Source organism: Cupressus sempervirens, chromosome 5 (genome assembly GCF_028749045.1).
Source record: "Cupressus sempervirens isolate cs-2001-9-10 chromosome 5, ASM2874904v1, whole genome shotgun sequence".
In the NCBI taxonomy this organism is placed as follows: Eukaryota; Viridiplantae; Streptophyta; class Pinopsida; order Cupressales; family Cupressaceae; genus Cupressus; species Cupressus sempervirens.
In genome coordinates, this window is record NC_143122.1 from 144,652,363 (window position 1) to 144,678,914 (window position 26,552).

Genomic DNA, 26,552 nt, shown 5'->3' on the forward strand with positions numbered 1-26,552 from the left:
AGACTCAGCACAACTGAGTTTTATCCACTACTGTAATTATCTTCCATGTTTGTATTATTTGTCTCCATTGTTTGTGTTGTTAACCCAAAAATAATTTTCCAAAGAAGCTCATAATGTTGTTGAAAAAATTCCCCTTTATTATATAGTAATAGAAAGAGTATCCACTTAGGAAAAAATCTAATCCTATACTATTCCAAAAAAATGTCATGTTGCTCCTGTGATAGATCAGGCATAAGTTTGACTAATGTGTTAGTTCTTATATTTTTTTCCTCTACTTCTTCTTGATGCCATCTCCTTTCTAGTCTATCAAATAAATCTTTGGGTGTTCTTGTTTGAATTTATCTAGGAGCTAGTTTTTTATTTGCAATAATGTCTACCATATCCTCCTCAACTATGTTTTTATCATCATTATCTAGTTTATTATACATGACAAATATAAAACTAGACAATCCTATAGGTCTTCTCAAGTTGTTTTATACCTCTTCAATAGTCCTTGTTTGTCTAATATGAAGTCCCTTGACCAATCTCCTTCTTTTTGTTTTTGGGGAAATAGGCACTGTAGCTTCCATTACCTTCTTCTTTATGGAGTTCTCAACACTTGCAACTACCCAGGTCCTTGGCTTGTTTGGTGGTGGAGAAGAGATGGGTATCATTTACAACTTCTTTTTTCCTTGAGCCTTCTTGCTTGATGGAATAAAAAAAAAAGGGATTTTCCCTAGTCACCTTCTTCTTCTTCCTCATTACCTCTATCTTGTTCTTCATCTTCACCAAGACCTTGTGTCAATTATAATGTGTATTTCCCTTCCTTAGGGTACCCAATTTGGCTTATAGGTCTTGAATCATCTTCCCTTTCTTTTCCCTAGATCTTGAGGTTAACATTTATTTCTTTGGCTTCCTCATATTTATAGAAACTTTCAGCCTCAACATCTATCTCTTCTTTCAATAGTGGATCAATGTTTTCACTCACTACATTACTATCAATGTCATACTCAAAAATTTGTAACTAACTATCCTTGGTTTCACTATTTGTACAAAAATGTTGTCCATATTAACAAGAAAACATATGTCACTATAATATGTTGGGGTCAAATATTCAAGTATCCTCATTCTCTTTTTTATCTTTTTCTTCAATTCATCAATATAAGAATTCATTAAACTCTCAAAATTTTCTCCTAATAGAGTAATATACTCATTTATCTATCTAGTAACTAGTTTGTCTTGCTCTAATACAACATCACCAATGCTAGGAAAATACTTCTATATATAAAAGAAATACACACAATGAAGGAATCATACTTATACATTGAATTTTTTTCTTTTCTTATAGATGTGAAATTCTTTGCAAGTTTTAGTCTTTTTAGCTTGGGAAGATCATACTCATGATCCTTCATTAAAATTTTCCACGCTTGATCCATATATTAAATCTTCTCAATTTATAGAGTTTGTGAGCTATAAACCTTACTACAAATTCAATTAAAAGATCCAAAAAAATTTAATGGATAGACAACATCCATTCCACTCAGCTCATATGTTTACATCAATTTCTTCACAACTCAAGATTCACATGGTTTTCTTCCTATCTAGGGTTGGATAGCTTATAACACTATGAATAATTATGCTTTTATTCTTGATTATTCTATTGTGTATCTAGTATTTCATTTCATGGATACTGCTTAGAACAACTTTAATCCATTCAACCTTAAAATTCTTCAAAAATTCTAGGGCATAAGTTAACCCTTTCCTCTCAATAATTTGAAATTTGTCTTTCAAGATTCCTTTACTACATAGCTTCTCATAACCTTCTTTTATTTCATAAATGCCCAGTTCTCCAATTTGCTACATATAAAAACTTCTAACATCATGAATCATAATGACTTTAGGTGGTATCAAAGATAGCACATCGATAGAGTCTCCTTCCATAGCAATCTCAAGAATAGCACAAAAATTTGGTGGAGGACTAGAATCACTCTTCACTAGTTGGAATTATACGAACCTCTTGAATCATTCTAGTAGATAATTAAGCTACCATGATCATAGTGAATGTTTGAAGTTCTTTCTTCTCTAGATACTCGACACTGTTTAGATTGTTACTTCTTCAAGATTCTTGATCAAATTTCTCTTGAAATATTTGCTAGTCACTAAAGTAATTGAATCACTTTGTGATCTAAAAAATACGAATGCAAGATATGTGATAATTTATTTGAAATTTTTTATATAGCTTCTTTTGATTGATTTAGGGTCTTCACGAATGTTGTGTACTTAAGTTGGAAGCTAACTGTTAGAATTCTTTAGAATAACTGAGAGGGTGTTGGGGGTGAATTTGTTATTCAAGGTCCAATAATGTCCAATTCAAACTTTCTAATAAAACAAAGGTCAATCAGAAGTACTATCCTTTTTACTTTCTTGTCATGCATGCAATTAAATATTAAAAAGCAAACATGCATCAGACCATAACACAATGGATTTTGATGATCCAAAAACACTCTAGGAAGAAGAGGGTAAAACTAGGGTGGGGATGACACCCACAATATAACTGTGTAATTGATTTCAACCACTTCTGATGGTCTGCCCTGTTAAAGGCCTGCCCCGTTAAACGCTACAACACACTGTTAAATGTGACCCTATTAAAGGATTCATGTAGAGTTGTTAGGCTCACCCAAGTCCATGGGATTTGTAGTCACCTTCTCAAAATAATCTTGTATCCCTCTCTAAGGATCTCATATCCTCCTCCTAAGAATCTCCTATCGTTCTCCTAAGGATCTCTTTATCCTTCTCCTGAGGATCTTCTATCCTTCTTTTGGGGATCTTCTATTCTTTTACTAAGGCTTATCCACCTAGCTATTAAGCTAACCTAGAAATGTAGGATTTCAATATGTAATACAATGGTAAGAAAGTATTAGTAGGGTTTTGACCTAATAAAGATTGCAACCCTATCCTTGCCAATTTCAGATCACTCTTGAGTTCTTTTTTTTCTTGGCTTTTCTTCCTTGCAATGCTGACAACTTGTTCACCCTTCAAGATCCATCTCCTAGAGTTTTTCCACTCATTATGCCAATGCACTCTATCGTCACTTGATCAACTTAGAGTCTTGATGCTCTATTCTTACTCCTCACTGTGTCCTTTTCTTAACACTTCACACTAGCCTTCTCTTGGCTTCTTTGCATGACCACTCTTCTAACAAAATCCCTCTCACACTTTTTGATCTCTGACCTATAACTCCTTATAAAGAAGTTATGTTATTAGTTTCCCTTTGAAATCTTCATTTGATCTTGAGAAAATGGTATTGTTTTCCCTCCAAATTGTTTCTTCCAGAAACTTCATGATAGATCCATCAGCATTCACCTTGAATTGGTTTGCATGGTTTACATAAAATTCTATAAGATCTAATCATCATCCTTATCATCTACATAAGTCAAAAAATTCAATGTAACAAACTTATCATCACTGATCTGGCAAATCTTTGACTTAACAAATAATGCAATAACTCGACATTATTGGTTTACTGATGTTCGACACCTTCTGTGTTACTCAGCTCCTACTATTGCTTTACTGGTGCTCATTACCTATAGCATTTCTACTTTGCTCAATATTTGAAGACTTACTTAGCATCCATTACCTTTGGCACTTGAACAATTTTGTGTTACTCGACACTTGAATAATCACTCGGCTCACATTGAAGTTGAACTTGCTCGGCACTACCTAGCTAGCTCGGCTCTCTGCAATGAACATAGTTAGGCTTTACAAATGACTTAGTTAAACCTTACATCTTTGATGTGTCTCAATGTGTCCATCATTTTAGAGTATGTCATCAATACACTATTTCATCAATGGCTTAGCTGATCAGTATACTTCTTTACAACATCATAACTTCAACCTTTCTCTAGGTGCTCTAGTTACATCTTATTGATTGCCTCCTCCATGTCAATCAACCAATTGATAGTACTTGGATCACTTAAGAAATTTTCATTCCTACAAGTAGAAAGTTTGACATCAATGACAAAACAATGATTGAAAATATTCTTTACCAGTTCCATTATTCTTCATTCATGATCTTTTCAATCATTTCCAACAATCTCCCTCTTTGGCATTGATGGCAAACCAAACTGATCAATTAATTGAGTTGATCAACTTAGTTACCACAAAAATTATATATATTTTTTGTTTGGTATATAACTCCCTCTTTTTTTGATACAAATTGAATCCTTTGTTCTATTTCTCCCTCTTCACTACTGCATCCTTACTATTGATCTCATACATCTCCATATCTTTTCTTTTCATTGATCAATTTCTTATAAATCTCCCTCTTTGACATAAATTTCAAAGATGTAGCATCTTCAACATGCTAATTATAATTTTTGCATCTTCATGTTTCCTCCCTCTATCACCATGCTTGTGACTGATCTAGAATTTTTTTTACCTCTTGTCATCCTCTACATCATTCTAATTATCTACTCCTATTGGTGCAAGGTAGAGTCTTTGTTTCTTGTAGACTACTTGAGTTAGGGTCATTACCCCCAACTTGCCTCTAAGATATTCATAAGGATCCTTGGGAAATGGTTTGGTGAAGATATCTGCAATTTGTTCCTTTGTGTGAATGTACTCCATCTTTACTACTTGTATTATCACAATACAGTATCACAGGTTTGATTACCACTTCTTTCATTCCTTTCAATATATGTTTAAGCCATACAATGTTTGTGTAATTAACTGCTACTTCCACATATTCTGCTTCTGCAGTGGACTGAGATGTGTAGGTTTGCTTCTTGCTGGTCTAAGTAACTAGCCTTCTTCCTAAGAATAAGGCTCCTCCACTTGTGCTTTTCCTATCATCAATGTTGCCTCCCCAATCTACATCTCTGTAAGCATTGAGCTCAAACTTCTCATTCTTTTTGTAATATAGGCCAAAATCATTAGTCCTTTGAGATACCTCATTATCCTTTCTATTGCCATGAGATGATTTTCTTTAGTATTAGTAAAGAATCTAGACACTATTCTAACTCCTAGTGCTATGTCTAGTTTGCAATGTACAACATATTGTAATTTTCCAATCATGGATCTGTACATCATTTGATTGACTTCGGCTGATTCATCATTTTTGGATAGCTTATTTCTTGTATCCATTGGTGTGCTATAGGCTTGGACTCTTCCAATCCAAACATCATGAGTATCTCTTTGATGTACTTTGACTGTGTGATGAATATACCATGTTTTAGTTGATGTACTTGCAATCCAAAAAAGAACTTGATTTCTCCAAACATAGACATCTCAAACTCATGTTTCATTTTGTCAGCAAAGCTTTTGAAGAGCACTTCCTTTCCTCTAGAAACTATGCCATCTACAAATATTTCAAATATAAGCATATCCTTACCTTCTTCTGATTTGATTTACATGTTGATGTTATCATCAGTTCTTTCAAATCCTATTTGCACTAGATACTTGTGAAGTCTCTCATATCATGCTCTAGGAGGTTGCTTTAATCCATATAGAGCCTTATGTAATTTGCATACCTTGTTTTTGTTCTTTTTATCAACAAAACCTTTTGGTTGTTCTATGTAGACTTCCTCTTCAAGTATACCATTTAGAAATGCGGACTTAACATTCATTTGATAGACTTTAAATCCTTTGAAGGCTGCATATATGCCTGTAAGGTCCTTACTCCTTCCATTCTGGCAACTGGAGCAAAGGTTTCTCCATAGTCTAGTCCATCTTCTTGTGCATACCTTTTACAAACTAGTCTTTCCTTGTTCCTTGTGATTTCACCATTCTCATCTAACTTGTTTCTAAACACCCACTTGGTTCCAATTACATTCTTGTCAGCTGGTCTTGAGACTAAGGTCCCTGTCTTGTTCTTCTCAATTTGTTCTATTTCTTCTTTCATAGCATTGTACCAGTCATCATCTTTTATGTCTTCACTTACTATTTTTGTTTCCATTTTCCTAAGTAGACATGTCTCACTTTTGAGTCTATTCCTTGTCATTAGTCCTGCCTCTTTGTTTCCAATAATTTGATCTATAGGATGATGTCTTCTTACATAATTTGCTAATACTAGTTCTTTCTTTATTTGCATGTTTTCTCTTTCAAAATTTGAACTTTCTTATGTATTTTCATTAGATATTTCTTTATTTAATTCTTGTTTATAGTTCTCAGAATCTGAATGAACATTCTCTGTATTTTGTAGCTTGACTTCTAAATGTGTCTGTTGCTCGATATTCAAGTATACAAAGGTCTTGTATTCTTCTACTTTCTTAGTGTTCTCAACACTTTGAATATTTGCAAGCTCATCAAATTTCACATTTGTGCTTTCTACTACTTTTTTAGTATTAACATTCAAGCACTTATAAGCTTTTCTTCTAGTTGAATATCCAAGAAATGTGCCTTCCTCACTCTTTGCATCAAACTTTCTATTTCTAGACTCTTTATATATATAGCATTTGCATCCAAATATTTTGAAATGTTTTACATTATGAGAATGCCCATACCATAATTCAAAAGGTGTTGCATTTATACCTTTCTTGACTTGAACTCTGTTGAGTGTGTACACTGTAGTACGTACAACTTCTCTCAAGTACTTGAGTGCAACATTTTTCTCCATCATTAAGGTCTTGGCATAGCCAATAACCAATCTATTCCTTCTTTTTTCTATATCATTCTGAGGTGGAGTCCTAGGTGTTGATGTCTGCCTTTTGATTCCTCTTTCATTGCAGAATTCTTTAAATTCTCTTGATGTGAAATCACCTCCTCTATTAGATCTAAGACATTTTAGGCTCTTCCCAATCTCTTTCTCAACTCTAGCCAACTACCATGTGAACATTTGGAATGCATATGATTTTTCTTTCAAGAACATGATAGTCATCATTCTTGAATAGTCATCTACAAATAACATTATGTATTTGTCACCTTTGTAGCTTTGTACTTCAATATGACCACACAAGTCAGTATGAACTAGCTCTAATACTTCATTAGAAGTATAAGTTTTTTTTTTGAAAGTTGACTTGGTCATCTTCCCTAGTTGGCATTGTTTGCACATGGTGTTATTAGGCTTTCTCAACTTTGGTAGACCTCTGTCTTTCTTCATTTTGCTGATGCTTATCAGATTGTCAAAATTTACATGACATAGCCTCTTGTGCCATAACCATACATCATCAGTTTGAACAATGAGACAAGAGGCATCTTCCATGTCTAGGTAGAAAAAATTACTCCTAGTCTGATCACCTTTTCCTATTAGACTTCCTTGAGAATCATAAATCTTGGCCACTCTATTTTCAAATTCAACCTTGCATCCTATGTTGCCTAACTGTGAGACACTTAACAGGTTGTAATTTAGGCCTTCAACATAGTATGCATTATCACATGTTATCTTTTTAGTAAGCTTGATACTACCTTTCCCTTTGTTTTGACATGGTGCATTGTTACCAAATCTAACACTATTTCATTCATATTGAGTAAAGGAAATTAACTTACTTTTATCTTCAGTCATGTGATGAGAGCATCCGCTATCTATGATCCATTTCTCATTCTTGTTCATGCAGGTTACCAGGGCAGTTGCTTCATCTTCATTTGATTCATCTTTCATAGCCACATAGACTACTTCATCATCATTCTTTTCAAAGTCTTCTTCAACAATGTAGCATCTTTTGCCTTTACCTTTGTAGTCCTTTTTGTCCTCCTTTTTGTTCTTGAAGTTGCCTCCATCCTTGTAATTTTCCTTTTGTGTGCATATGGCTGCAATGTGACCAACTTCATTAGAATTGAAACAAATCATTGGTAGCTTAACTTTGAATTTTCCTATTCATCTATGAAATCTTCTTACTAGTAATGCCACCAATTGATCTGCATCATCTTCATTAGTGCTGCTATCACTAGATACATACTTTCCTTTTCCACTCTTTTTCTTTGTTTGCACCTCCTTGTTGTCTTTTACTGTCATCTTGGCTTTTAATGTACATTCAATGTTTTCTGGCTTGTAGTTGTCAAAGTTGGATAGCTCAAAGGTAGTGACTCTTCTAATTATTCCTTCAAATGACAATGCATTGCTTGGTATACACCTTAGCTCTTGGATGGCTAATACTCTTATAGCATAGATAGGAAGCAAAGTTCTTAGGTATTTTCTATATACTGTTTCTTCTACTAACTGTCCTCCTAGGATTCTTATGGAACTCACCACTTCCTTCATCCTTGCACCATATTGAGCAGCATTCTCTCCTTCTTCCATTTTCATTACTTCAAACTTTCCTATTAGGCTCTCTCTTTTGGCTCTCTTGACATTATCATCTCCTCCATAGATTCTTGATAATGTTTCCCACATCTGATGTGCAGTACCACATTCTTTGATGTCATCATACTCGGCATATCTTAGTGCTGAATAAATATCTAACATAACTTGATTGTGCTCCTTCTTCTTGCTCATGTCATCTATAGTGAGGGGTCTTGCAGGGTCTATATGATCAACTCTGATTGAGGTTTTTGCATAGTCACCTATTGATCTGAGGTGTAGCTTCATTAGACTTTGCCATGCAAAAAAGTTTTCTTTTTTTAGCTTGGGAACTTCTCTCGTGGACATCTTGATCTTCTTACTGCTAGTACCTTGAAAAAATTAGTAGAGGGCTTGTTGTAGTAGATAAAATCCAACTCCAAGGACACCCAAGATCATTTGCATGCAAAAACCTATCAAAGAGATGCCTGTAGACGCCTAAATTTGATTACACCGCTTTGGTAATCTAATTTAGCCATCTCTAAAGGCATCATTAATTAAATTCTTATTTAATTAATCTTTTTCCATCCCTAGCTGATTAATTTAATTAATCATCTATAGTCCTAATTGATAAATCAAATAAATCTATTATTTATCAATTAAATCCTATTCTTCCATCTAATTCCAAAAATCCCCATTTATTAAATAAATCTATTTGATAAATAAAATCCTCAAATCTAAAAACTCCTAACTTATCCCTAATCCTCCATTTAGCCTAATCCACCCCATCCACCCATACTAACCAAGCTTAGCCACTAACTCACCCACCCTCATTAATGCCATCCACTTGCACATCTCTAACATTCCTAATCTAATCCTAAACCCAAGCCTAATCCACCCCTTAATGTTGTCACATTCCCTAAACAAGTTTAAGACTTTCCTAAACCAAACCAAAGTTTCCCCTCAAAAATCCCAACCACCAAGTCATGAGTGCTCTTACAAACCATAAAAGACTCTTACAAGCCCACTCATGACTCTTACATCCATCTTCCACACTCATTCCTCTTACATCTCTCTTACATACTCAACCCCACTCATCGTGCCTTTAACCAACCCTTTACCCTACCCTCTCACACTCATCCTCCTTGTGACAAGTGTCACCTTCCCATTGGTGCTAAACAAGCACAATCCATGTGCTCCCCTTTGAGTGCATATTAGCCCTCCTTAACCATCTCCCCATCCTTGCATCTAAGCCCTCCATCCCTCTACCCCTTGGCCTATAAATTGAATCCCATCCCAAGCCATTTCAACAAGAATCTTTGAGCTAAAGTTACCATGCTATTTTGAGAACCAAAGTAATCAATATTACCCTTATAATGCCAAATTGAGAGCTCACAAAGCTACCAATTTTCCATTACCCATCTCCACCATTGAAGAAATTGGTCAAGCAATTGAGCATACATCCACATCAAATGACACATCTACAAAATCAAGGAAGCATGGAGTGTTTTCTCTTTTGAGGTTTGCATTTCTTGTTTGCTTTCTTTGTCTAAGCATATATGTGAATTTAGTTTTAGTTTGTGGATGTTTTTCTTATTGTTAATGTTCTTTGCATACTAAGATCTAGTTCTAAATTTTGGCACACCCTGTGGGGTTCGCATTCTTTGATCGATTTACTTTTATTGGCGCTTCAAGTTGGAATTGAACATTGTCTCTTAAACATGAGTGCTTGAAAAGTCTAGATTAGCACACATAAGAGTCAGTTGGTAAAAGAACAAGCATGTTTTTAAGCCCAAGGTCATCCAAGTCTTCTCTCCCCTTGTCGTCTTTCGAGGCCATCTTGGGTGCATAAGATTAGGATCCAAAACCTTGTTTCCTTTTAGGAGGCCTTCTTGGGAATTTCATCACCCCTTGGACGACCTCAACTCCAGCATTCTGATGGAGTATAAGAATCGGGAGGTGAATTGAAAGACACCTCTCTTGGGATCAAGATTTTGTCACTCGGGCTAAGCCTCAAGGAACTTTATACCCTTGAGAAGTGAAAGAGGAGAAGTGGGTTACTGCTCCTCTCGGCTGTGTGACATCTTTTTGGTCTCATCTATGGATTTGGGCCTCACGTACCTTGCGTATATCGAGGACTCCCTAGCTAAACCAACTGTCAGCCTTGCAGAAAACCATTTAGGGTGTTAATGTGTTTGAAGTGACTGATCGAAACGTTTGTAGAACATACACACTCCTTGGCACAAGTATCACATTCTGAGAACCACAAACTTCTATCTGGGTGTTCCTATCTATTGCTTGATTTTATTTTACTTGTTGAATGAGTGTTTGCCAAACTTGGTCAATCCTAGCTTAGGGCACACTTAGCGTAGTCACTACCTATTTTAGAAAAGGAACAAGCTGAAGAAAAACAACTGAGATCTCTCAAAGCCAAGAAAATTTAGGAATTTATGTTGGAACAACCCAAACCCAAAAAAAAGTTTCACAAAGTCAAAATCAAGCCATCTCTGGCATACCAAGAACTTTCAGCCAAGAGAAAATAAATAACACCAAGCCTACGAATTGCCAAACTCCACAAAGCAGAGGAAAAAATTACTGACGAAGCACTTCAAGAGGCCTGGTTAGAGCGCACCATCAAATTTAGCCAATGTCCAGGAGTTAATCCTACTTATGCCTTACCAACTAGGCATGATTTCTATGATTAGACACCCTTGTTTCTCCCCATCTTCTTGGATAAGCTTCACTTTAGAGTCATCTTTGTAGAAAATCCAGCCATCTTAGGTTATCCCCGTAAGCATTATTAGCTCATCCATCTCATTTAGAATCAAACCATCTAGCCAACAATCCAAAAACTACACATCTATGGCTTCAAATTTGTTGTCACCTTGCCCAAAGTTTTCCATTCCTAAAAACTTCCAAATCCACCAATCTCACCAAAGTTATCCCTTTGACAGAGCTTTGTCTAGGGTAATCTAGCTTTGTCACTTGTTATTCCTCATCACCTTGAGCTAAAGGTTGGGATCCAGAAGTGGTCAATCTCGTGTTCTTCCTAAAGGATCATCAGTCTATCCTTAAGTTGACACAATCACCACCAAGCTTGCACATAGGAAAGTAGACCTTTTGTGCTTTGGCAACATATCTTTGAAGTTAGAATCCCCAACCCAATCCTCCTTAGGTTTTTTCATATAGCTTTGCCTCAACCTAGGAAATCATTTGCATAGAAAAGCCTTCCCCCCTTTTCCATCCACCAACATTTGTTGCATCTCATTCCTAGGAACATTTTGCATCTTCATGCCACCTGTCACTCACATAGCCAAGAAGAAAGAAACAATGGAGCCCTATCATTTGGACCGAATAGCATCAACCCCCTTGAGCACTCAGCCATCCTTCAGCCCAGAAAAAGCTATGCCATCACCTATTGACATTGAAGCTTTCATGAACTAACCTAGAAATGGAGTATTGGTAAATGCCATTATAGACAAGAACAAAGAGACAATCATGGCTAATTTTCGAAGGGGCAATGTAGGAACCTTTGACTTTGGAAGACCCCCTCCATTATCAGATCCATCTCACCCATTGTTTGGGCAGCTGCTGCCACCCATAGGCTCTTATGATCTGAATTATCCTCAATATATGCCAAAAGAAGAGCCTCCAACCAATCCATATGATCCAACAGACCCAAACCTATGATCATCCACCCAAGTTGAAATCTCCATGCTGCAAGCCAAGCCAGCCACCATCACTCCATCCTTGGTTCATACCTCTCCGCTCCAAATCCCCTTTACCCAAAACACCTCACCGTTCACCCCCTTCACTATTGCTGCTGCTGCACCCCAACCCAACCTTCCAAATCTACCCATCTCCCAAATTAGTGCTAGCATCTTTGGCCAACATACAATAGGGATGCCACCCATGGGGCCAAGTAATCAACCTTTCATCACCCCCAGCTTGTTCACCACAGCCCAAAGCACAATCTCATCATTTCCATTAGGTCTTGGGAGCTCAACACCATCATCCACAAATCCACAAGCTACTACCCTCACTCCACAAAGCTATCAAATCCCACAAGCTACTACCAATTTTCTACCAAGCTCCCAAGTGACCCCAGCTCCCGCCACCACTCTACCAAGCTTCCAAATCTAGTCACCAAGCTATCAAACCCCATCAGTTCCATTCCCAAGCTTTCAAATCCCACCACCTCCACCACCAACTAATCCATTACCTCCTATTACCAACTAATTTTCAGTGCCACTTCTAGGAGGTAATCCACTAATCTAGCTAACCACCAATTATTTGCAGATACCATCCCAAATGGGGGCACAACCCACATATATTGGTCAAACCCCACAAGCCCCCCGATCCTTTCCCCAAGCCTCACAACCATCTTATACCTTACCCCTACAAAGCAATCCATTTATCCCATAGCCAGCTTATGTTTCTCAATCCCAACCTCAAATCCCATATCAACAGTAAGCCTCGTAGCACATGCAACAATATGCGCCACCTCCCCCTCAGCAACCCGTCATCCACCAATCTATATTAGCAAATCCCTCACAACCATCTATATTCAGTGGCCCCATCTAGTGCATACCTACCTCAAGGCACTCCTACATTCAGGGCACCCCAGCCATCACTTATCAATTCAGAATGGGAGCAAATGAAGATAGCTCTGAAAGCCATCCAAGAAGGGAATGATCCAAAGACATTCAATTTTGAGAATGTGTGTCCTTACCCATTTGACAGAGCCATTACCATGACACCATTTCCCAAACACTTTGAGGTACCCAAATTTGACAAATTCAGAGGAAAAGGAGACCCTATCACACATATCAAAGAATTTTACATGCACTGTCAGGACGTGACATACAATGATGTCTTCCTCTTGCGCCTTTTTCCCAAAAGCTTGGCTGGACCAGCTCTTGAATGGTTTTACAAAATCCCCTATGGCACAATTAAAATTTTTTCTGAATTATCTGAGGCATTCGTAGCCCAATATGCCTATCTTGTTGAAACAGAGCTATCAATAGTTGATCTTGTCCACACAAAGAAAAAAGGTGGAGAAAGCCTTGTCGAATACCTACAGATATGGAAAACCCTTACCACTCACATATCCTGCACCTTGCCAGAACACCATGTGGTGAAAATCTTTATTGATAATGCCCATCCCAGTTTGGCTCACCACATGACCATGAACTATCTGCAAACCTATAAGGATATCAAAGAGAAAGGAATGATCCTTGAGCAAGGACTCATTAAAGATGGTGTGGTCAACATTTACAAAGAGGCCAACCAAAATCAATCACATTCCAATGACAAGTCTAGGTATTGGAACAAAAACAAGCATGTTGCAATAGATGGGGTTACTGACACCAGACATGTGAATATTGTTGGTCCTTCTCAAAACCAGTCTAACCCACCATATCAAACAAACAACCAACAAGCTATCAATTACCAACAATGAAATAACCAAAGCTATCAAAACCACAATACAAGACCCAACTTTCAATGGTCTAACAATCAAGCTAATGCCATCAATGTAGCTGTAGGGAAAAAACCTAGATTCCAACCTACACCTAGAAACTATACGCCCCTTGGTGAGCCAGTTGATGTCATTTTTGAGAAATTGGCTAAGGAAAACCTCATCAAATTTCCTCCTACCTAGCAAATTGATCCAAGCCAATCCAAATCTGCATGGTACAAAGACAATGAGTATTGCAAGTTCCATAGGGTAAATGGTCACACCACCCTCAAATGCATGAAACTGAAAGATTATGTGCAGGACCTCATTGATCGGAAAGAAATCACTGTTGGTGCCCAAACCTCTCCCAATGCAGGCTTAGAGATTTATCAAAATACTTTTCCTCCACACAACAACCAAAATCCCGGAAAAGTACCTATCCAAAACAACACCAACAACCGCCAGCCAAACCAACAGCATGGGAAGAACAATGACCACACTTCATCCTATATAGACTATGGTAGCCTTATAGGTTGTATATCTGAGGAAGAGCCTTCTGTCAATGTTATCAATATCTAAGGACCAGACAATGAGTGTGCAGTCACCAATTGAAGAGCACGATTTAACATCGCAGGCCCACCAGTTTCATCAGCACCATCAGCTCCATCAAAAAGCTAGTACAGTATCTTAGAACACCTTGGGAACATGCCAGCCCAAATCTCCATTTTAGACCTTCTGTGCACCAGTCCTGTGTACAAAGACATCCTTGACAGTGCTCTCATAGAATCTCATGTCCCTTCTGATATCAATGCTACTAATTTTCATAATCTTGTTGGACACCTTTCATCCTCATGTGCCCTATCTTTCAAACCCACTGACATACCCATGGTTGAGCAAGATCACACCCTTCCACTTTGCATAGCCATCATGGTATCCAATTTTTTTGTGAAAAGAGTAATGATAAATAATGGATCAGCCTTGAACATTTGCACCCTAAAATTCATAAAACAAGCTGGGTATACCGAGGAAGATATGATCAATGAGGTTATCACCATCAAAGCTTATGACAACTTGGAAAGAACCATAGAAGGAACTATTTTGCTACCAATCAAGGTTGGGCCAGTCATCCAAGAGACAATTTTCCATGTTGTTAATCTAAACCTACTATTTAACATCCTCCTTGGTCGCCCATGGATTCATGTTATGAAGGCCATTCCATCCACCTACCATCAGTGCATCAAATTTTTGCATTAGGGCACTGAGGTAACCATCCATGCTGATCCAGAACCCTTTGCTTACTGCAATGCGGTTGAAGCTTCATATACAAACCATTTCCCTAGAATAGACATTGGCACAACCATCGCCAGCTCATCCCATAGTTGTAATGATGCAGAAACCATCCTCACCTCCACCCTATCTATCGTAAAGATCAACAAAATAGGTTTTGGAGAATATAGTCTATCAGATGCATTTGTTGTCAGAGCAATCCCACTTGATCCACATACCCATGGACGGCCGACATATCACAAAGCTAAGAAGATTCCACCTCCTCGATACAAATAGTTTGGCCCAACCACCTTTGTGTCCTCAAAAGTCCCTCTTCATGAAGAGCACACTCCAGATATCCACAATTGGTTACATAAGGATGCACCTCGAAGAAATCAAGCACGCCTTGATCACTTCAGCTGGAAGTATCCCCAAGAACATAAGCTCGTCACTAAAAAATGGAACTATCAAGGTGGTGGACTAGGACCAGAAGAAAGGGGCATTCAATGTCCCATCGAAGCACATAAGTGGGGAACGAAGTCAGGTCTTGGCTTTGGCATACCCACAACTAGGGGCACCAATGAGAACGGTCATGCTTTTTCGAACATCCACCACGACCTTGTCAAAATAGAAGAAATTCCTAAGGAAATTGAAAAGAGAGCCTACGATGATATCCCAAACCAAATCTTCCTAGGAGACTCTGTTCTCCGAGAACTATCCATCCATCTCATTGACCTACCACTCGCTCAACCACAACTCATAGATTGGGACCAACCAAGTGTCATACACATTGATGAGTTCACATCAGAGGAAGCACTTCTAAGATTCATGGGAGCTGAAACACCTCACAAGTAGATAAAGCTTGATTCTGCCTATATCTATAAGCTAGATCCCAAGGGGTATTTTGGAAAAAATCCCCAACCTAGTTCCGATACACCCAAAATTGGAACTAAGGTAAATCCGGGAATAGCTAAGGTAGCAAAGAGAACCCCTTAGCAATAAAATCCAGAGCCACAAGTAGAACATGAGGATTTAGTATTGCCTCCTCAAGATAATCGACCAGAGGTGTCTTCTATTCTAATAGAGGATACTAGAGAACTCAACATCGGTTCTTCAGAGATCCCTAGACTTGTTCACATTGCTACATCCCTATCACAGGACCAAGCTAACCTCGTCTTTGAGTTCTTACAAGAAAATATTGGCCGATTTGCATGGTCATATCAGGACATGCCAGGGTTGGATCCAAAGCTTGTAGTTCACCATCTTGCAGTCGATCCAAAGATCAAGCCTGTCAGACAAAAGCTTAGGAAAATCCACCCCAAGGTGGCATTACTGGTCAAAGCTAAACTAGAAAGAATGTTAGCTGCCAAGGTTATCTGACCTATCGACTACTTAGAGTGGATCTCCAACATGGTCCCTATCACTAAGCCTTTCGGTGACATTAGAATCTGCACTGATTTCAGAGATCTTAACAAAGCTTGTCCAAAGGATGATTTTCCCTTGCCCAACATAGATATGATTGTAGATCTTATAGTTGGACATGAAATTCTATCCCTTATGGATGGATTTTCCGAGTATAATCAGATCAAGATTGCAGAAGAGGATCATCATAAGACATCATTCACTACCCCATAGGGAACCTTTTGCTACACCATGATGCCTTTTGGCCTAAAGAATGCTAGGGCTACCTATCAAAGAGCTATGACAACCATTTTCCATGATCTTATCCATAGCATTTTGGAAGATTATGTGCACGGTATCCTAGTCAAATCTCACACCTTCATGGATTATCTCGCTGACCTAGAGAAATTCTTTGATAGGTTAGCCCAATATCATCTTATGCTAAATCCCAAGAAGTGTGTCTTTGGGGTCACATCTGGAAAGCTTCTAGGCTTCATAGTTTCTAAATGAGGTATATAGATCGACCCCAAAAAGGTCAAGGCTATCTTAGACATGCTTCCTGCCCAGACACTGTGAAAGCTTCGCTCTCTTCAAGGAAAGCTTCAATCTGTCCGGAGCTTCATCTCCCAGCTTACAGATAAGTGTACACCATTTTCACATTTCCTAAAGAAGAATGAGAACTTCAAGTGGGATCCTTTATGTCAACATAGCTTCGATCAGCTCAAGCAGTATCTATCCAATCCCCCTATCTTGGTTCCACCAGTTCCTGGTTGTCCCTTGATTTTGTACATATCGGCAACACCTACTGCTCTAGGGGCACTTCTAGCATAGCTTGATGACTATGGTAGAGAAAGAGCCATCTACTATATCAGTAGAACCCTAGTTGGTTATGAACTCAATTACACTCCTATGGAAAAAGCTTGTTTGGCAATTGTTTTCTCAACTCAAAAGCTTCGCCACTACATGATACGCCATACCATCAAACTAGTATCCAAAATTGATCCTCTCAAGTATATGCTCTCTAGAATAGCACTCACAGGTTGGCTAGCAAAATGGATCATGCTACTAAGTGAGTTTGACATCCAGTATGTGGACAGAAAGGCAATCAAAGGGCAAGCTATAGCAGATCACCTAGCTGATGCACCTCTAGTAGATGCATATCCTCTTCTCACCGAATTGCCAGATGAGCATATCTGCCTAATTGAAGAACAACCCCCATGGAAGCTTTATTTTGATGGCTCATACACGGGTATGTGCAGGATCATGGTGTGCCAAAAAAGTGGTGATCTGAAAAATATGTAGTTCTAAAATGCCTCAAAGAATTTCAAAATCTATTCCAACTTTTTTCCCACCCATCTTGATACTAAATGAAAACAATTAATACCTTTATAATTCCTACTATATCTTTTGATACCAACCTTATATGGTCATTTTTAAAACATCCCGAAAAATGTGTTTTTGGCATGTTCTTATGTGTTTCTTACTTCAAGCATGTAGCTGACAACTTTTTTTAAACCAAAATTTGATGTAATGAAAAGGGTTTCTTAAGAATGTTCTTAGCTTTTCATAAATGTAAGGTTTGTCAAATTACAAGTTCAGTAAGTAATTATTACTTATTTTCTAATGGAGTTAGCTACAAAGTGCTGATTGACATACTAGTTGAAAAATAGCTATAACTTTCAAACTGTGTAAGATTTGTGAAATCCAAAAGATGCATCACATTCTATGCTTCGACTAGTATAAGAAAAAAGAAAAAAAAACTTAATTTTGATTATTTTTGAACTAGTTAAGGTGGTCAAACATGGGATTTTTTTAATTCTAAAAATAGTATAGCAGAAAATTCATAATTAATTATTTATTTGGAATAAAAATTCCCAAAAATATGCATCACATTCAGGCATGAGTCTACTTTTTATATCTAAAATTATATTTAAAAATATTATCATTTGATTATGATTAAGGTGGTCAGACATACACCTACTTTTTATTTTTGCCCTAAAATTTTTGTAGTACTGCATTAAAATCCAAACTTTTGACCAATCAAATAATATTTTCTCTAGATAAGGCCTTGTAGTTTAGAAACTAGATTCAATTTCCTACAGATTATATTCTTACAACTTTTTGATATTAAGTTTAGAACCACTTTAAATTTATGTGTCAAGTTGACATAACCTTGATTTTTTGGTTTTTCACTACCACTTAAGGCCATAGTTTGGTACACCATGATCCTTCACATACCCACACATCTCATGGATTAGGGGTAGGAATATTGTTGGTTACACCTCAAGGATATTACATTCCAAAAGCCTTCAAGCTACAATTTTGTAGCACCAACAATATAGCAAAATATGAAGCTCTTATAGAAAGATTAAAGATAGTAGCCGAATGGAACATCACTAAGTTACAAATCTTTGGCGATTCTCATCTCATCATCAAGAAAGTCCTAAATGAATATCAAACCAAAGATGAAAAGCTATTACCCTACAAAGAGATAGTTGATCAGCTGACCCAAATTTGTACAAAGCTTCAGTTTACACAAGTGCCTCGAATGCAGAACAAGGGAGCAGACGCCATGGCCACTATCGGCTCACTCTTGGAAATTCCCCAAGAAGCTACGCAGTATGAGTTTTTAGTTGAGCAGCACCTCACACCTGCCTATGCAAATGAGGATTCAAACCATTTTTGTATCTTGGTTGGTCCCTAATCCCCTTGGTACCATGAAATTCATGCTTACCTTAACAATGGTGTCATATCCCCTCACCTCACACATACCCAATTCCAGAACCTCATCTGAAAATCATCTCGCTATGTTATCATAGCCAATACCCTATATTTTCGAGGTTATCACGATACTCTCTCTCGATGTTTAGATGAAAATGAGGCCGCAATGGCATTAAAAGAAGTACACTCTGGACTTTGCGATGCCCACATGAGTGGTATTGTCCTAGCATGAAAAATCCTTAGAGCAGGCTACTATTGGCCTACCATTGAAGAAGACTCCTATGACATTTTAAGAAAGTGTCTCCCATGTTAGTAGCATACAAATCTTGTGCACGCTCCAGCACAAGATCTATAGCCTATTGCACCACCTTGGTCTTTCGCTTGTTGGGGCCTTGATCTAGTTGGAACTATCACGCCTCTCTCATCTGATGGACATAAATGGATAATAACAGCTATAGAATATTTCACTAAGTGGGTGGAAGCAGTCCCCCTAGTCTCAGCTACAGGATTTTTGGTCTCCAAGTTCATCTTGTACCACATTGTTTGCCGCTTTGGCATCCCATCCACCATCTTCACTAACCACGGAGGTAACTTTGAAAATCTCAACATGAAAGAATTATGCACTTCCCTCCGCATCCATCACCGCTTTTCTAGCCCATATTTCCCATAGGGTAATGGCCAAGCAAAGGCAACTAACAAAACCCTCCTTGAAATCCTAAAGAAACTTGTCAATGATTCTGGCCGCGATTGGCACCTACAAATAAATCTGGCTCTATGGGCCTATCGATCCTCCTTCTATACATCCACAGGAACAACTCCATACTCCCTAGTCTATGGTGCCAAAGCGGTATTACCTATAGAAGTTGAACTTCCCTCACTGCGCATATCTTTGTGAGGGCAAATATTAGATGAAGAATACAGAGTAGCTCGGCTCACCCAGCTAGATCTCTTAGACAAGAAGAGACAACAGGCCTATGACCATCTCACATTCTACCAAACTCGTCTCAAAAGGAATTTCAACAAGAAGGTGCTCCTGCAACACTTTCAGCCAGGTGACATGGTCCTCAAAGAAAATATGAAAGTCCAAGAATATCGAGAAAAGAAAGGCAAGTTTGAACCTACATGGCTTGGTCCTTATGTTGTCACTGCTTCCTTTGGCTCTGGAGCCTATCAGCTATCTATACTGGAAGGAGAACTCTTGAACGATCCTACTAACATCATTCATCTCAAGAAGTTCTATGCTTGAAGATCCTTGGTATACCCAGCTTTTGAAAAATAAAAATAAAATAGTAAAGAGAAATAAGCATCAAATGGTGAAAACTTGGCAATTCAGGCACCTTGGATAGGTACTTTGGTGAAAATCTAGTAATTCAGGCACCTTGTGTACTAAGACTCATCCATTATCTATCACTATGCTTTCCCTCATCCATCCATTCACCATCCCATAAAATACCTTCTTGTTCCCTTGGTGTTCCAACCAAATATCCAAAATCTGACGGAGCTTGTAAATACCTCCTATATACAGCTTGTAAATCTTGAACCTCAGCTTGTAAATCTTGTACCAAAGCTTGTATTATACCTTGTAAATCTTGTATCATACCTTATATATATCTGAATCTTGTCCAAATCTTGTACCATATTCTAGCTTGTAAATAATCTTGTATCCTAGCTTGTATCCTATCACACGCACAAAAAGAACCCTATTTTCACTTAAGCTTTTCGCCAACCATCTACCTATCCACCTATCAACTATTATAGACATCCCACCCTTCACAAACATTTCCATCTCACAAAAACCAAAAACATAAAAAAACTTGTACATTTGTAACATATCTTGGTTCATCAGCTTGTACATCCTCTTTAGCTTAGTACCATTGTATCTATCCAGCTTTTGTGTCAGTTCCTCCTTAATCAGCATCTTGCACACATCACACAGCCCTTGGTTAGCTATTCCAATGCATCCTTTAGCTAGATCTCCTATCACCAAAGTGTTATCCTTCTTAGTTCAGCTTGCCAGACACATCACTCATCTAGATCCATCAACTTAGGTGCTCTCCGGTAGGTCCTTGCAGGATATAGCTTTCCTCATGTCTGATCTTGGTTCGTTAGTACCTTGTCCTACCCATCTCATTGGCAAACGATTCTCTTTTGGATTTTCTCTTTCTTTTGATTTGGGATCTACCCTTTTGGGTCTTGAAATATCTTTTCCAAGCAATCTCCTTATTCCCTCCTCAAGGTTGCCACGATCTTCCATATCATGGTATGTTGTGAATGGGGCAATCAGAGCATAAGGTCTTGATCATGTCTTTCGCTTGTTTTCTTTTTCTGCTTGTGGGTTACCTAGTGTCGTTTCCACACTACTTCCTCTAGGATTCATGTGTGATACTTGGGCAATCCTTACGTGTTTGTTTCAAGTTAGTTCGTCAGTCCTTTAGACGGTTGGTGAAAAAGCCTTGATCTTCTTGGTAACCTTGGCAATTAACCAACAATCTTATAGCAAATCTAGTGCTCAACTACATGGTGGTATTTCTCTTTGAAGTATCCCCCTACTCAAAAAGCTTCAACGGATTCCCTTCATCTCCATTATCTCTTTAGATCACTCCTCACGCTTAGCCTTAGGGATCCACAATCCTAGTCTTAGGGATCCACCAATCAAATCAATCCACCAAGCCTCATCTTTCGAGATCCACAATCCTAGTCCTAGGGATCTTCAAAAACCCATCTTCCGCCAATCTGACTCTTTGAAATCTTATTGCATCAGCTTTATCATTCCATCATTCATCCCCCTATCCATGGATTCCTTTTATGGTGCTCTACTTCCCCATCCCCCACGCAATCCTGGAAAGTCTTAAACTTGCTATTATGCCTTTGATTCTCCTTTATCATTCTCCTATAGTGAGAGTTTGAGCTAATTCAGCCCCTCCTCTTTGCCAATATGTGTCTCTACTCGATTTCTTGTACTTTTCAAGAAGCCGTCGAGTCTCTTTTATCTCTTCGCCGCCTTCTTGAGGGGGCATCATCTAAGTCTAGTCTCTCCTCTTCTTATTCGAGACTGGGGCAACCTTGTTGCTAAAACATCTTCTTCATGTTGTCTTCATTCGAACTTCTTTGAAATAGTGTTGTCTCAACACTATGTCAAAGAGGGGCAAAATGTAGACACCTAAATTTGATTACACCGCTTTGGTAATTTAATTTAGCCATCTCTAAAGGAATCATTAATTAAATTCTTATTTAATTAATCCTTTGCCATCCCTAGCTGATTAATTTAATTAATCATCTATAGTCCTAATTGATAAATCAAATAAACCTATTATTTATCAATTAAATCCTATTCTTCTATCTAATTCCAAAAATCCCCATTTATTAAATAAATCTATTTGATAAATAAAATCCTCAAATCTAAAAACTCCTAACTTATCCCTAATCCTCCATTTAGCCTAATCCACCCCATCCACCCATACTAACCAAGCTTAGCCACTAACTCACCCACCCTCATTAATGCCATCCACTTGCACATATCTAACATTCCTAATCTAATCCTAAACCCAAGCCTAATCCAACCCTTAATGTTGTCACATTCCCTAAACAAGTTTAAGACTTTCCTAAACCAAACCAAAGTTTCCCCTCAAAAATCCCAATCACCAAGTCATGAGTGCTCTTACAAACCATAAAAGACTCTTACAAGCCCACTCATGACTCTTACATCCATTTTCCACACTCTTCCCTCTTCCACACTCATTCCTCTTAGATCTCTCTTACATACTCAACCCCACTCATCATGCCTTTAACCAACCCTTTACCCTACCCTCTCACACTCATCCTCCTTGTGACAAGTGTCACCTTCCCATTGGTGCTAAACAAGCACAATCCATGTGCTCCCCTTTGAGTGCATCTTAGCCCTCCTTAACCATCTCCCCATCCTTGCATCTAAGCCCTCCATCCCTTTACCCCTTATCCTATAAATTGAATCCCATCCCAAGCCATTTCAACAAGACTCTTTGAGCTAAAGTTACCAATCTATTTTGAGAACCAAAGTCATCAATCTTACCCTTATAATGCCAAATTGAGAGCTCAAAAAGCTACCAATTTTCCATTACCCATCTTCACCATTGAAGAAATTGGGTAAGCAATTGAGCATACATCCACATCAAAGGACACATCTACAAAATCAAGGAAGCATGGAGTGTTTTCTCTTTTGAGGTTTGCATTTCTTGTTTTCTTTCTTTGTCTAAGCATATATGTGAATTTAGTTTTAGTTTGTGAATGTTTCTCTTATTGTTAATGTTCTTTGCATACTAAGATCTAGTTCTACAATGCCAAGTAAGGAAGAGCGTGGAGCAAGGGAAAAACCCTAAATATACATGAGAGAGAATATGCAAATAGAAGAGAAAATGTATTTACAATGAGAAGTGATATGAAAATACTATGAGAGAGCCTAAATATAAAGAGCTCCAGCAATCCTCTAGAACAAGCTAGAAGATGCTAGGAGATAAGTGTGACAAATAAGCATACATCCACATAAGGTGGAAAGTCCTTGAACAATGTGAGAGGATAAGTATGACTTAGGAGAGAACAAACTCCCATATTGTCAACCACTTATAACAAACTCCTAGACTACAACTAATAAAAAAAATGCATTTACCTAAGTAAGCTTAAGTAAATAGAATAAATAACTAGTAAATTAAGTAAGGTTAAGTAAATAGAATAAATAATTAGTAAATTAATTATTTACTCTAATAGTGCTCTGATACCAATTGTTAGAATTCTTTAGAATAACGAGGAGGGGGGGGGGGGGGGGTGAGTGAATCAATTATTCAAGGTTCAATAATGTCCAATTCAAATTTTCTAATAAAATAGAGGTGAATCAGAAGTACTATCCTTTTTACTTTCTTGTCATGCATACAATTAAACATTAAAAAGTAAACATAAATCACACCATAACACAATGGATTTTGATGACCCAAAAACCCTCCAGGAATAAGAAGGTAAAACTAGGGTGGAGATGACACCCATAATATAACTATGTAATTGATTTTAACCACTTCTGATTGATCTACCCTATTAAAGGCCTGCCTTGTTAAAGGCTACAACACGTTATTAAATGGGACCCTATTAAAGGATTTCTACATCCTAATAGGAGTGTGCCCTATTAGAGCACATAAGAATATTCAACTTAAAATGTCACCCTGTTAAAGGATTTACATAGAGTTCTTGGGCTCACCCAAGTCCATGGGATTTATAGTCACCTTCTCAAAAGAATCTTTTATCCCTCTCGAAGGATCTCCTATCCTCCTCTTAAGGATCTCCTATCCTTCTCCTAAGGATCTTCTATCCTTCTCTTGGGGATCTTGTATCCTTTTTTGAGGCTTATCCACCTATTTGTTAAGCTAACCTAGCATTGTAGGATTTCAATATCTAATATAATGGAAAGAAAGTATTAGCAAGGTTTTGACCTGATAAAGATTGCAACCCTATCCTTCTAGATTTTAGATCTCCCTTCAGTTCTTGTCTTTGCTTGGCTTTTCTTCCTTGTAGTCCTGATAGGTTGTTCACCCTTCAAGATCTCTGTCCTTGAGTTCTTCCACTCATTATTCTAATGCACTCTATGGTCACTTGATCAACTTAGAGTCTTGATGCTCTATTCTTACTCCTCAGTGTGTTCTTTTCTTGACACTTCACACTAGCCTTCTCTTGGCTTCTTTGCATGACCACTCTTCTGAACAATTCCCTCTCACACTTTTTGATCTCTGACATGTAACTCCTTATAAAGAAGTTATGTTCTTCATTTCCTACTCAAATCTTGATTTGATCTTGAGAAAATGGTATTTTTTTCCCTCCAAATTGTTTCTTCCAAAAACTTCATGATAGATCCATCAACATTCAACTTGAATTGGTTTGCATGGTTTACATAAAATTTTGTAACATCTACTCATCATCCTTATCATCCAAATAATTCACAAAATTTGATGTAATAAAATTATCATCACAGATCTAGAAAATCACTGACTTAATAAATAATGCAACAACTCAACATTATTTGTTTACTAATGCTCGAAACCTTCTATGTTACTCAGCTCGTAATGTTTCTTTACTAGCACTCAGTACCTATAGCATTTCTACTTTTCTCAGAACTTGAAGACTTACTTGCTGTAGTGGCAGAGAAGAGAAACGCTATAGGAGGCAACATTGTTGAAAATGTAATAGGGAATTTAATGTTATGTTTTAAATGCTTTTAGTTTTTGAAGTTTGTAATAACGTCCTACATGTGGTGGCATACCTAGAGTAGCAGTTCGATAAGCTCTCCAGATATAGCCACCTAGGACCAGGTGTGTGGATCTTAAATTAGAATAGTTTTTTTTAGTTCGTAGGTGGAGTGTTTAATGATTTTTAGAATCCAATAATAGGTAGTAGGCAGTTTTTGGAATATTCCTGACTTAGAAAATGATTGTCTAATATTGGTAGAAAAAATGTTTCAGATTCTTATCCTTTTCTTGGATAGAAGACAAAACAAACCATGGATATTTAAAATGTGGCCTACTGCATGATTGTCAGATTCCAATAATAGGTAGAAGGCAGTTTCAGATTCTTATCCTTTTCTTGGATAGAAGACGAAAAAAATGTTTCTCATCCTTTTATTAGAAAAGGAGAGTCAATTTTAAATAATCCGATTGGCTATGTAAGAGAGGCATTCGAATTTGGGTAATGGAGAAAGTTTCAATTTTTGCCTTAGAAAGGATATAGATAATCGACTATGGAGTTTGGCAGCAATTCAATCTTGGTCTCTCTTGTAAAAGTGCAAATATATTTTCTTTGAGGACATTTTGGGTTAAAGATCTTGGTGTGCGGGTGAAGATAAACTATGGAGATTTATATATTCTGATTAATCCAATCTTGAGTTTGGTTCGAGTTCGATCCTGGCTGATTGATTTCATGCCCCTTAAAGTAACTCAGTTGAGTGAGTATTCCTCCTGAGCTTTCCAAGGTGTGGCTCTGCATCATTTTTGGTATCAGAGCTTGAGAGTTGTAGGTTGTGAAGTTATATGTTGAACGCCCCTGATCAAGATTTCTCAATAGGGTCAAGCAAGATGGTGACCAATGCAGAGTTAGTGAAGAAAGTCGAGGAGCAAGAAGAACTTATCCAGAAAGAGAATAGAGAGTTAAAGGAAATAGTGGCAAAACTAGCCAGTAAGTTGGAATATATGCAGAATGTAGTTGAGAAGAAAGAAATGAAAGAAGAAATGGAAGAAGAAGAAGCAAAAAGACAAAGCTATAGCCAAAGACATTCTTTATTCCGAAAAAAGTGCAAGTGCAAGAATAAGGTATGCAAAGTTATAGTTGACAGTGGTTCCTTTGAAAATATAATCTCAGTAGAAATGGTTGAGAAACTGAATCTTCAAAGAGTACCTCATGATTTACCTTACAGAGCTTATGGGTTAGGAGATGAACAATGGATTGATGTCTTCGAAAAGTCATATGTTTCTTTTAACATTGGACCATATTTTGATACCATTGAAT